The 9542-nt window shown below is 47.5% G+C and overlaps 1 long non-coding RNA gene across 5 annotated transcripts; it reads left to right on the forward strand.

The window, feature by feature from the left end:
• The first annotated feature begins 3666 nt into the window (after positions 1 to 3666).
• On the forward strand, positions 3667 to 7813 carry LOC132459598 (uncharacterized). Of its 5 annotated transcripts, none has more exons than XR_009526270.1 (7): positions 3667 to 3761; positions 3842 to 4432; positions 5175 to 5243; positions 5323 to 5476; positions 5953 to 6041; positions 6342 to 6404; positions 6461 to 7813. It is a non-coding gene; the product is annotated as an uncharacterized LOC132459598 (long non-coding RNA). The 5 variants fall into 5 exon arrangements; XR_009526271.1 differs by having other exon boundaries at positions 3708 to 3973; positions 4052 to 4432; XR_009526272.1 differs by having other exon boundaries at positions 3708 to 3919; positions 4052 to 4432.
• Positions 7814 to 9542: the final 1729 nt, after the last annotated feature.

The raw sequence follows: 9542 nt of genomic DNA on the forward strand, positions 1-9542 counted from the left end.
GCAATACGGCACAAAATATTTCTGAAAAATAATATAACTTCACTTCGTTTGAACGTGTACTGTTCAAGAACCCGCCCAGTGAACGCAGAGGATTGTGGGTAGTTTTGGCTCGTCTAGGATGCAGCGATGCATCCTTGAAAAATCTCGGAATTCTCAAAAACAAAGGACGCAAAAAATGGCGCGGCTTTCGAGTGTCCTCAACATTGGAACAGTGCTTGTCGGCGTTCTATGACGTAGCGTCCTTAAAAGGGCGGCCGTTGAGCATGCTTCCTTGACATTGGGAAACAGCCAGTGCCTGTACTTATAAATGCTCTAACCAATACGCAGGCCTTTGCCGTCTCGAGCTCCGAGCTTCTCGCTCACAACCAATCACGTTCTTCTGAAGGTCACTAGTTCTTAATTGATTTCAGCTGCGTCTCCCCCGCCTCTCCTCATAAAGCGCCCCCACCGTGACGGATGTTAATCGTTTATTTTGCGTTGGATTGCGTGGGTTGAACAATCCGGACATCGTGGCCACCGACGTGGACCCCCCGCCACCGGGACCCACGCAGTGAGTAACGCGGGTTACTTCCTTGAGCACTTCCTCCTGAGCACTTCACATGTTACACTCTCCCCATCTCCTCCTGTCGTCTGTTCTCGCCCCTCTATTGTACATGTTTTACCGCTGGAGGTTAATGTGGATTTGCTGATGGAAGTGGTGGTTTGTGTTGAGTGGTTTATCTATGGGATCGACTGACTAACTAACGCTGCGGACCGCTACAGCACCGACCACCACACTGGGAAGTGTCCTCTGCTCACTGTGGAAGCAGCATGGAAGAACTGCAGCAACTCTGATGGAAACGAGGACCTCCACGCTGTTGAACACAAACTGTTCTAGGCCTAGCCTACTACAAACCGAGGCGGTCCCACTCGGTTAAAGATCTCGTGGTCAATGCGGCAGACCGCTGGACCTGGACGTCACCTTCTGCAGATACTTCACTGCCCTCAGGAATCCACGGATAACTTGAAACATGTCCGACTCCACATGTCCGAAAAGAAGAAAGGGGTCTGTTTTTGCTCAACCCATAACCCGACTGAGCCCTTCTGTGGAAACCTGTCTGACTGACCCTACTGACTGGGGGCCTGTTGATGTGTGTTTGGTTGGTCTGACTCTGGTAGAAGGTTTGCTGCTTGTGATCTGCAAGGTGGTCCTGGGTTAGATGCGGTGTCTGACTTGCACACCACTCTCCCAATTCTATTCTTCTCTTTACTACTTTTTTCTACTTTCAATACACTTGCTGCTGCTGCTGTTGACCGCTGGTGGTGCAATGTGGTTTTTATTCGCGTTCTGTGGACTTTGCATTTGTATTTTAATGAACATGTTTACTGCCTGTTAGACCTCGGATTGGCAAACCTAAACTCCTTCACTGGCAAAATGTAGATGCAAATTAAATGCCAAAATTAACATTTCAATATTCGTTTTGCGTATTTCTGTCAGGGTGTGTACCAATAGCTTCGGAACTAGACGGACCTCGTATATAATTTGCTCTTCAAAGATGCGGTCAGGCGCCCCTCCGTTATATAACGTTTTCTGCCCGGTACGAAATAGACCGACCAATAGCAACCCTTTAGGCTATCTAATGTGAGGTTGGATATACGCAACATGTAGAGGTGTTTCAACAACAAAGATGAAAGTTAGTGAACTAAAGACTGTATTATGCTCACTAAAAGAACGAACGACTACTACTCAAAGATTTTGAGGAATATGTATTTCTGCATCACCCGTTCCAATGCTATGATTAGTCGAGGCCTATCCAATAGCATAGCATCGACCCATTTTAGATCGCGCCCTTTAGACACGCCCCTTGGAAATTGAACAACGCACTTCGACGCAAAGGATTTCACAACGAGTCCATTGGAAGATATCGAGGAACATGAACATCACCAATGAAGGAGAGTAACGTTTCCACTTGCTATAGGAATTTAGTGAAGCACTAAATAGTTAATAATAATAATGATAAAATGTGGTCACCATTTATTGACTTTTTGGGTAAGACTTGCTTTACTGATATAACCGCGTTAAAACCGCATTCATTTACTTTTCTTGTGTAGTTTCCCACTATTCATTCAATGTTTTATAGAAGTAAAAAAGTAATCAATAGAACTATACACATTTGTACAACAATTAATCATTATACAGGATTTAAACATTTTCTATTCTAACTCATGCTTCATAATATTTCCAAGGATTGCAGAGTACCAAATGATTTATGAACAGTTTTTCTTCAGGAGTGGATTGTACTCCCAGAGGCTTCAACAGAGCGGGTCTGGAGCTGGGAGCTGCAGGTGGATGGTGGCCAGGAGCCGTTCAGTCCTACAGGAACAGACGGGTGAGCCGTGGAACTGCACATCCTATAAACTCCTTGGCGTGGTCAAACGGTTCAGAATAAAACTGGAATTCAGTCATTGGTTGTGATTGGCTTGTTAGCCAAGCGTTCTCAGCCACTAGGACTAGTGTCCTTATGAAGATTAGATGTGTGGCTGGGTTTGGGAGTTTATAGGAAATGATACTTCTCAAGAATGCACAGAATGGGAGAAGATAAGCTATTGACATCTGAGTGAGCGAGGAGAAAAAAAATCTCCAGTGTTTAAATAGATTTTGTCTTGTTTCAGTAGAGGTGATGGAGGCGGTCGTCTGGAGGTGCTCGTCTGGAGGTCCGTGGCGGTCGTCTGGAGGTGCTCGCCGTGAGGTCCATGGCGGTCGTCTGGAGGCGCTCGCTGCAGGTGGAGGGAAGGGCGGGAAAAAATCTCCAGTGTTTAAATAGATTTTGTCTTGTTTCAGTAGAGGTGATGGAGGCGGTCGTCTGGAGGTGCTCGTCTGGTGGTTCGTGGCGGTCGTCTGGAGGTGCTCGCCGTGAGGTCGTCTGGAGGCGCTCGCTGCAGGTGGAGGGAAGGCCGGGAGCCGTGCAGCCCAACGGATGCAGAACGGTGAGACACGGAACTGCACAGCTGCACATTTTTTCTAGGCTTGGTGAATTGTTTAGAATTAAACCTTTGACATGCAGCCACGGCAACTCTGAGGTGTTCTGAAAAATGTCAGATGCATTCTCAGCCACTAGGACCAGCTCCAGGATGTAGGCTAGGTGTGTGTGGCTGGCTGTTGGGTTAAATAATACCTCACTCAAGACTGCACAGTAGGGCATCAGTGAGATCTGTGGGAGCTAAAGCAGAGGAGGAGTTGATTATCTGCATCATGTACGGGGAGAAATGTGCAGTGTGTAAATGGAACGTGTCATTCGCCTTTCAGAAGGACTGAGGCGGAGGTCCTGGAGGCAGAGGCCAGCCTGGAGGCGGCGGTGGCCTGGAGGTCCTGGAGGCGTCCAACCTGGAAGGGGCGGCATGGAGGGCCAGGTGGCGGCTCCTCATCCAGTAAAGTTAAACTCTTCTTCAGTGCATCCATGATGAAAGGGGAGAAATGTTCCAGTGTGCAACTGGAATTTGTGTCTCACATTTCAGAAGGGCCTGGAGGCGGCCAACCTGGAAGGCCTGGAGACGGCCGAGGTCCTGGAGGAAACGGCGGTCCTGGAGGCAACGGCAGGCCTGGAGGTGGAGGCCAACCTGGAGGTCCTGGAGTCGGAGGGCCCGGCGGCGGCGGTTGGGTCCAACCTGGAGGGCCCGGCGGCGGCGTCCTGGAGGGCCCGGCGGCGGCGGCGTCCTGGAGGGCCCGGCGGCGTCCTGGAGGGCCCGGCGGCGGCGTCCCGGAGGCGGCGGCTCCTCATCCAGTAAAGCTAAACTCTTCTCCAGTGCATCATGAACGGGGAGGAATGTCCGGGTTGCAAATAGAACGTGTGTCACATTTCAGAAGAAATGAGGCGACGTTGCGGAGGTCCAGGCGGTCGGCCCGGTGGAGGTCCTGGAGGAGACGGTCTCGGCGGTGGAGGTCCAGGCGGTCGGCCCGGTGGAGGTCCTGGAGGAGACGGTCCCGGCGGTGGAGGTCCAGGCGGTCGGCCCGGTGGAGGTCCTGGTGGAGACGGTCTCGGCGGTGGAGGTCCAGGCGGTCGGCCCGGTGGAGGTCCTGGAGGAGACGGTCCCGGCGGTGGAGGTCCAGGCGGTCGGCCCGGTGGAGGTCCTGGAGGAGACGGTCCCGGCGGTGGAGGTCCAGGCGGTCGGCCCGGTGGAGGTCCTGGAGGAGACGGTCCCGGCGGTGGAGGTCCAGGCGGTCGGCCCGGTGGAGGTCCTGGAGGAGACGGTCCCGGCGGTGGAGGTCCTGGAGGAGACGGTCCCGGCGGTGGAGGTCCTGGAGGAGACGGTCCCGGCGGTGGAGGTCCAGGCGGTTGGCCCGGTGGAGGTCCTGGAGGAGACGGTCCCGGTGCTGGAGGACGGCTGGGGGATCCGGCGGTGGAGGTCCGAAGGCGGCTCGTGATTAGACCAACTAGCTCCTCATCCATGGAAGGTAAGCTCTTTCTCCAGGTCAATCTGATCAACGAGGAAATCAAAGAGCGCAGCCATGAACTGTGGCGTCGCCATGTGGGGACTAAACTCATGTTTAACTCAAGTAGCTGCAGTGTTTCCCCCAGCACTGTGTGGTTAAGGCCGTCTTAACAGTAGGGCCCCGCCTTGACTACCAATGTAGAAAAATTATATATAAAAAATAATTATGCAATATCAAAGTGCAAAACTCGTAGGGAAAGAAAACATACTTTCCTCAAGTACAAAAAATATAGATAAATAATTTGTCGGTAATACTGTATACTGTTCAAAACAATAGTCGTGCCATAAAGCATTTTGAATGCAATTGAAAAGGCGGTTGTATGTATTATTGCGAACTGAACACACACCATGTGAAGTTATTGAACCAGATTATTATTTATATCTGAGATTATTTAATCCAACCCGATCCAAGCTCTATCATGCACCCAAACACGGCGGCGTTTGGGTTTACTTCCTCGGACTCCTAAATCCAGTGCAGCCACAGGCGCGTAGCTGCGTACGTAGGACCATTTTTGACACAAAATGGTCAAGCAACATTTTAGCTGCGTTACACGCGTAAATCTTACGCGGGTTACGCGTTTGGTGTGTTCGTACCTTAAGACATTGTCTGGGGGAAACACTGAACCGGGTTGTATCACTTAGTAGTGAGTACACTAGGGTAGCTGGGTCATCTCCAAATGGTAACTGAGTGTTTGCTCCAGCAGGATTGAAGGAGTCACTGGGGATGAAGATCACTGCTCAGGGGCTGACGACCACTCATCTTTCCGGAGAAGGTACATAAATCTACAGCTGATGTGATTAAAGTTCTGCAGTTCAGATCCGCTGATAAATGGTCCCATACCGTATCCACAGCGTCCTCATGGTGCAGGCGGTCAAACCTCCACCTCTTTGAAGAGACCAAGCAGCTTGATGACTGACTGGTTCCTTATACTCCGGACCTCGTCCCGGAGCAGAGGACGGACCTAAGGCCCGCAGCGCAGCCGACTAGAGACTCCATGTGGAACCGGTAAGATACTGGATTGACCATCTTGAAGACATTTTCATTTATTCAACAGGGTTAGTTTTGTTTGGCGGGTATGTTGCTTTGATACTAGGGGCTTCTTCTGTAACAAACTTTCTAGAGAATAAGATCTGACTTCAGCCAATCAGCGGGATGTCCTTGAACAAGAGCCAATGGCTGATGGTGCTGAAACGCATTCTTTTGACTCGCTCCTCTACTATTGCTGTAATCAAGCTGGATGGCTATTTTGCTCCTTCTACTGACAAAATCAAGTCTGCCACCTGGTGGCTGATGAGGGCGTAGCAACTCGGGGTACATTGGAAACATGATAAGAAGAGCCTGTTTTTGATGGTTGGATCGTACACCTAAATGTTTTTACATCAAAATATCGCCGAACCCCATGTTGGACAATGCTTGTTTTCATCCTTTCTATGTTTAGCTTTGATTTATCCTTACCTTTTCTTGTGACCCATTCCCCTTAGGTTCAATTAAGTTGACCTCTCCTTCAGGCGACTTAAAGGGAGACCAGATGTGCGGCAGCTGGGTGGCATGGTGCAGAGACCCAACGCTGGTAAATATTTACTTCCTCCTTGAACAGACCTAACGCGTCAAACGGCAATTATATAATCCCTTAATAATTTAAGTTAATTAAATGCAGTAACTCCAATGCACCTGGAGGCTCGTATTGAATTTTTTTGAAACCTGGTTCTCCAGCACTAGGACTGTTGTGGTAAATAAATGCTTGTTTTTTCGCTAATTTAAGTCTATGAAATCAAATGCTGATTGAGACCAGATGGGGCTGTTCCTGCATTTATAGACATTTGATTGCCCTTGACACTGATTCTACTTTTTGCATCAATTTACTTCACAGTACTGAACTACACCAGTGTGTCCTACTCCCATAAACCCTGAGGATCCCTGGATGGCTACACCAGTACATTAATCCACACCCAACATCAACACACAGTGCACACTCTATAGAGCTCGTAGAGCTCGTAAGTCCGCCCCTTGCGGCGGGACCTCGTGAGATCGTAAGTTATGACTGGGTTTCAATGGAGAGAAAGTAATTATTTTCTCCATTTTATGTTGCACCACATTTTGGGGGAAGAATGTTTGAATCAATCTTTGTCATTTATTTCTGTACTCCATATCTGTAATCCCAGCTGTTGTATTTTAACACGGTAGCTGGGAACCCTCTTTATAGGGAGCGGCTAGAGGGACGAGGCTGGAAGCAAACCTGAGCCTGGATCTTAACCTTCTTTCTAAACCTAATGCCGCAATTTAACCGCAAATAAAGTGAGGCCTAAAGTAACTTGACTCTTACCTAAACTCGCTTGTCTAAACTCGCTTGCATAAAACCTGAACTTGCTTGGCTAAACTCGCGTCGCTTGCCTAATACCTGAACTTGCTTGCCTAAACTCGTTTGCCTAATACCTGAACTCGCTTGCCTAAACTCGCTTGCCTAAACTCGCTTGCCTAAACTCGCTTGCCTAAACTCGCTTGCCTAAACTCGCTTGCCTAAACTCGCTTGCCTAAACTCGCTTGCATAAAACCTAAACTTGCTTAGCTTGACTCGCTTGCCTAAACTCGCTTGGCTAAACTCGCTTGCATAAAACCTAAACTCGCTTGGCTAAACTCGCTTGCATAAAACCTAAACTCGCTTGGCTAAACTCGCTTGCATAAAACCTAAACTCGCTTGGCTAAACTCGCTTGCATAAAACCTAAACTCGCTTGGCTAAACTCGCTTGCATAAAACCTAAACTCGCTTAGCTTGACTCGCTTGCCTGTACTCGCTTGGCTAAACTCGCTTGCCTAATACCTGAAGTCGCTTGCCTGAAGTCGCATGCCTAATACCTGAAGTCGCTTGCCTAAAACCTAAACTTGCTTGTCCAAACACGTTACACAAAGTTAACCATCCATAATCTTTAACCCAAACCAGACTTGTCCCTGGGTCGCTCCACTTTAATTTAGAAGTTTCCTCTTTTACCTCATCTGTTTTGAGTTTCATTCTTTGAGGGCTTGAAGTGCTTTGGAGGATATTTGAACCTTTGTTTGCCGCATCAAAACCCATTTTCATGTGTTCCTGAGTATTACAGACCTGTGGTGTTTCACATGAGACCTTAATGGGAACTTTTCTTTTGCTGCCTGCATACGTAATGCCAACATTAGTAGGGTGATCACTGTTGATCCCAATATTGATCATTAACCACCTCATTCTTTGGGATTACAAATCATGTAATTTATGAGCATATTTGCAAATGCCTCCAAATATCAGATTGTGTAAAAACGAATGAAATGTAACCTGCTTGATTTAAAGAAAATAAAACATCCAAATATTATAAACCTGTTTTGTGTTGCTCTCTTACCATGTGGAAATGAAACGCAGATAGATATGTTTAGCTCTGATTTGCTGCCTCCTTTTGGTGTGGTGCTGGGATTTGTTTAATATACTATTATTTCCAGGATAAGTTAATAACCTAGTATAGCCTACCCGGAAAATAAGGGATATGATGGCCAGGGCAGGCTGAGCTCACAAAATCAACAATCCCTTATGGCATGTTTTCACTTTGTTTAGACTTTAATATTTACAAAGTAAAGTCAAAGATCTTCTTCCAGTTGCAATCAATTTCAGGCGAAGAAAATAACTTTTTTATTTTTTTTTGGTTCCGCCTACAAAGGTGATTTATTTCCTACCTGTTTAAATCATGTCAACGGCAAACTGCATTATATTCCATATTGATCTGATCTGTGTTCCTTTCCACTGACTGTCGCCCTGTCAAAACGTGAGACCTCTCTGTAATCAATACTGTGCGAAAGTGTTTTCAATATTGTTATCGGCTAATTCCCATCCTACAACTAATATATTCTAACAATGAAAAAATTCTGCCGACTCTCTTGGTTTCTAAGAATCGTACTCTCCCCCCCACCCCCATCGCCACGCTCCGCTGGTCTTCATCACACAGCCGTCGAGCCGGTTAGGAGGACGGAGCGCTGAGACTGAATTATTTTAATTCCATAAGTCTCCCGCTCACTAACGGGGAAAAGGGCTCAAAGTTGAACAGCGCAACTTCAAAAGAGGTACCCCAAGTGACATGAATTAGGAAAAGGCCATTCAAAACAAACTCGACCGGAAACATATTTAAAAAGAAATGAAGGAATGACAATTACGACGGAAACCGAAAAAGTCATTTTTTGCCGTGAAATTTAATTAAGACGTTGACATGGAAACTGAGTATCGACGCAGGATCGGGGAGGGGATTGTCTATGAGCAGACAGCAGAGTTGTCCTTTGTGCGAGAAGCAGTGGCGACTGGTCATTAGGGGCAAGTGGGGCTTGGCCCCACCTTCTCTCACAAGAAAACAAGAACAGAAAATGAAAATGAAGAAAAATATATATAAAAAAGATTATGCATATTTTATTTCATTTTTAGTCGACCCTGGCTTGCTTCTTCCGGCTGAGTTCGTCTTGAGGGGCTAGCCCCGCCAGCCCAATGTAATGTGTATTGGACTTGAAAAACTGAGATGCGCATGCTCAGCGTGTTTCTGTTGAAGTGGACGGAGATTATTTTACTTGTGGGGCTAGCTCGTGGAAGTGGTGCCCTCGTTTTTCACAGTTCATTGGCTGTAGGGTGAGGCACGTGATGAGTCATGACTCGAGTGACCTCTCACCTCACGTGCCGCCCGCTAGAAGTCCGGTAGCGAAGAAGAGAAGGAGAAGGATAACTTTGCTAACAAACATGCCGGAGGCTCACAAACGAAAACGAATCGACAACATGAATTTGGTAGATCATCTATTGGAGCACAGATTTGAGACCCTAAGTCTGGAGGAAAAATTAGAGGTAAAACGCCTTATGTCTTGTTCTCTTCCGTCTATTTATGTTTTTCCAGTCTTGTTCCCGCTGCTGTCCTGCGCCTTGCCGTGGTGGCGAGTGGGCTTTAAACCAAGACGGGCCATTCTGAATAATTTCTTAAGCTCTTTTCTTTGATTTCTCCTCCAGGACACTGCTTAGGCCTATGGGAGGTGTACTCATGGTAAAATGACATTGGGTTCTTATAGTAGCTCTTACAGCTGT

Source organism: Gadus macrocephalus, chromosome 1, assembly GCF_031168955.1.
Source record: "Gadus macrocephalus chromosome 1, ASM3116895v1".
NCBI classification, from domain to species: Eukaryota; Metazoa; Chordata; class Actinopteri; order Gadiformes; family Gadidae; genus Gadus; species Gadus macrocephalus.